Source organism: Moschus berezovskii, chromosome 9 (assembly GCF_049115385.1).
Source record: "Moschus berezovskii isolate FMDL1 chromosome 9, NW_MosBer_1.0, whole genome shotgun sequence".
In the NCBI taxonomy this organism is placed as follows: Eukaryota; Metazoa; Chordata; class Mammalia; order Artiodactyla; family Moschidae; genus Moschus; species Moschus berezovskii.
The window spans coordinates 95,790,040-95,794,072 of NC_142468.1; the positions used below are offsets into that span (position 1 = coordinate 95,790,040).

Below are 4,033 nucleotides of genomic sequence, written 5' to 3' on the forward strand. Positions count from 1 at the left end.
ATGCGACGAGTTGACTCACTGGAAAAGACTCTGATGCTAGGAAAGGTTGGGGGCGGGAGGAGAAGGGGACGACCGAGAATGAGATGGCTGGATGGCATCACCGACTCTGTGGACATGAGTCTGAGTGAACTCCGGGAGTTGGTGATGGACAGGGAGGCCTGGCGTGCTGTGATTCATGGGGTCACGGAGAGTCGGACACGACTGAACGACTGAACTGAACTGAACTGAACTGAAACCTTTGATTGTGTCTTGCATGTCTCTTCTTTCCATTGTTTTTCCTCTGTGGGCTTCAGTTTGGATAATTTATATTGACCTTTGGGTGTTCATTGGAAGGACTGATGCTAAAGTTGAAACTCCAATACTTTGGCCACCTCATGCGATGAGTTGACTCACTGGAGAAGAGTCTTATGCTGGGAAGGAATGGGGGTGGGAGGAGACGGGGACGACAGAGAATGAGATGGCAGATGGCATCACTGACTCGATGGACATGAGTTTGAGTGAACTCTGGGAGTTGGTGATGGACAGGGAGGCCTGGCGTGCTGTGATTCATGGGGTCGCAAAGAGTCGGACTCGACTGAGCGACTGAACTGAACTGAACTTGGGTTTACCAATTCTGTTTGTTGCTTTTAAATCCATCAATGAGTTTGCAATTTCAGTAATTATACTTTGCAGCTCCAGAAAAAGTCCATTTGATACTTTTATAGATTACAATTCTCTGCTAAATTATTCTTTTTTTTTTAACAATTTTGTCATACTTTCCATTTTCCCCTTCAACATATTTGAAATGGTTCTTTAAAAATGCCTTGTCTGAGGCAATTGAAATACATGCAAAAATAAACAAATGGGTCCTAATCAAACTTATAAGCTTTTGTACAACAAAGGAAACCATGAACAAAATGAAAGGATGACCTAGAGACCAGGAGAAAATATTTGCTAATGATGAAACCAATAAATGCTTAATTTCCAAAACATATAAGCAGCTCACACATTTCAATAACAAACAAAAAAACGCAAGCAAAAAATGGGCAGCAACTTCCCTGGTGGTCCAGTGTCTGGGACTCTGTATCCCAATGTCTGGCAAGATGGTGGCAGCAGTGACCTTCCTCTGGCTGCTAGACCAGGGCAGCCTGGTGGCATGGAGCCTGCCCAGGGGCACCAGCTGCTTCAGTGTGCAGTCCTCACTAGCTGGTGAGGAGGTCATGCGCACTGGCCAGTTTTATGACCCTAATAACTATAGGCAACTTCCATTTGCAGGTTGTCAGAAAGAAGTGAATGAAAACTCTACCACTGATCTGATAGCAGAGCAGCCTGTGAGTGAAGTCAGAAGGCAAGTGGTATCTTGTGACAGGAATGAAGGGATCCAAGGCCAGCCACGGTGTACATAAACTTGAACAAAGAAGCAAAGGTGGCAACATGCAGCTACTGTGGACTATGGTTCAGACAGCACCATCACCAGGGGGACGCACAGGGGTGCTTCAGTGATGGAGTGAATCAGCAGACCCTTAGTGCTGCAAGTATTGCTTCACTAGTGTTGAACAAAGGGTGTTGCTCTCAAAGGAAAAAATAATAAAAATCTTGTGTAACTGGAAAATATGGGTCAACTGTGGGTCTTCTTCTATTATCTTTTTTTCTCCTGAGCACATATGATCACATTTTCCTGCCTTTTCACATGCCTTATAATTCTTTATTGTACACTAGAGATCTGCCAGGCGGCGCTAGTGGTAAAAACCCACCTGCCAATGCCGAAGACCTAAAAGACGCCGGTTCGATTCCTGGGTGGGGAAGATCCCCTGGAGGAGGGCATGGCAAACCACTTCAGTATTTGTGTCTGAAGAATCCCATGGACAGAGGAGCCTGGTGGGATACAGTCCATATAGTCGCAAAGAGTTGGACAGGACCGTAGCAACTTAGCACGCATGCAGAGATCTTATATGATATATGAACTAAGACTGAAGAATTTTCCCTAGATAGGTTTTACCCTTTCTATATTACGTAGATAAGATATGGTGCCAATCACAACAATGTGATTCAAAAATAAACTAGATTGAGGTTAGGTTCTAGTTCTTTTTGACTCAGTCTCCCTCTGGTTTGATTGAGAGCTAGTCACGTCTTTATTTCCATAGTCATAAGACACCGTGGGGAATTCATTTATGCCTTTAAGAGATTTGATTAGCCTCCAAATCAATACAGCTTCAAAATTTGGCAAATATCAAGACTAGCTGTATGCTTTTGGAGAAGGCGATGGGACCCCACTCCAGTACTCTTGCTGGAGGATCCCATGGATGGAGGAGTCTGGTGGGGTACAGTCCATGAGGTCGCGAAGAGTTGGACACGACTGAGCGACTTCACTTTCATGCATTGGAGAAGGAAATGGCAACCCACTCCAGTGTTCTTGCCTTGAGAATCCCAGGGACAGCGAAGCCTGGTAGGCTGCCGTCTATGGGGTCGCACAGAGTTGGACACGACTGAAGCGACGCAGCAGCAGCAGCAGCTGCTGTGTGTTTGACACAACCACCACCTTCCTCCAGCAGGACTTTGTCTCTTAAGCACTATGAATCTCTGGGGAAATTTCACTTTCTTATTCTACACCATTCCTGCTACACACACTTCCCCCAGCCTCCTGTGTCACTCACTGAAAAGCGAAAATGTTAGTCGCTCAGTCATGTCTGATTCTGCGACACCATGGACTGTAGCCTGCAAGGCTCCTCTGTCCCTGGAATTCTCCAGGCAAGAATACTGGAGTGGATAGCCATTCCCTTCTCCAGGGGATCTTCCTGACCCAGGGATCTAGCCCGGGTCTCCTGCAGCAAATGTTCTGTGAAAGAAGACTGGCCATGCTGCAAAGGTGCTTTTCAATCAAGGGCCCCATATTTTTAATTATGGAAAATAATTTGACAATGTGTCTTAAAATACTTTATCTTGTTTCTTTTTCTGAGACTCCACTTGAATTCATGTCATCCACTCCACTTTTGTCATCCATACCTCTTAACTTCTCCACATCCTTTTGTGATATATTTTATGTTGACCTTTGTCCTCTGCCTAATCTTCCAACACTCTCATCTGCTCTTTGGCCAAATACATTCTGCTGCTTACCCCAGTTATTTCTTTCAATGATTACACTTGCCATTCCCAGTATTCCTAGTTATTTTTTAAACAACTGCTCTTCTTGCTTTATATTTACAATGCTTCTCTTATGCCTTGAAAGGGTATACGCATTGTTCTTAAGGTAAATTCTTTTACCCAGTCTGTTCATTTCACTTCTGTGATGGTCAGTCCTTTGCTGGTTGTTTTTGGCTCAGAGCTCATGTTTCCTTGGAAGTGTCAGCTCTCTCAGCCAATAACGCGTACTTCGTAAGGAGGAGTGAGATTAAAGACCAGATTCCTGCTTTGACTCCTCCTGCTGAAGTTATGAGGGGAGCGCCTCAGGGTGCAGAGCCTTTGAGCATCTGTTTCCTGTTTGTCAATGACCACAGAACCCTGCCTTTCAAAGAACGTGTTTGAACTCTGCCCTAGTCACTCCTCTTTCCTACGAGCTGCCTCTCTGTGTAGTCATTTTTCCCAATCAAGGTGTGGGCGAAGAAGGAGAGACTGCTCAGTGGCTGCCTGCCAGCCTTTGTTTGTTGAATCTATTTCTCACCCCTCGTTGTTGTTTAGGCACTAAGTTGTGTCCAACTCTTTGGAACCCCATTGACTGTAGCCTGCCAGGCTCCTCTGTCTATGGGATTTTCTAGGCAAGAATACTGGAGTGGGTTGCCATTCCTTTTTCCAGGGGATCTTCCTGACCCAGAGATGGAACCTCCATCCCCTGCATTGGCAGGTGGATTCTTTACCACTGAGCTGCCAGGGAAGCCCATTTCTCACCCTAGCTGGCTCCAAAACTGCCTTTGAGGCTACCTTGCTATTTGCAGCTGATGTTATATTGGTGTTTTCTGCCCACAGAAGTGGAAAGGCAGATTATTGTGGAGGAGAGAGAATCCACAACTAGAAAGTCTTCCCCTAGATTCTCATCCATCCATGATATCTGACTTTCTCC

At 45.4% G+C, this 4,033-nt stretch overlaps 1 pseudogene; it reads left to right on the top strand.

Annotated features, from left to right (window-relative positions):
- Nucleotides 1-1,082: 1,082 nt before the first annotated feature.
- Nucleotides 1,083-3,501, top strand: LOC148776623 (NADH dehydrogenase [ubiquinone] iron-sulfur protein 6, mitochondrial pseudogene; annotated as a pseudogene).
- Nucleotides 3,502-4,033: the final 532 nt, after the last annotated feature.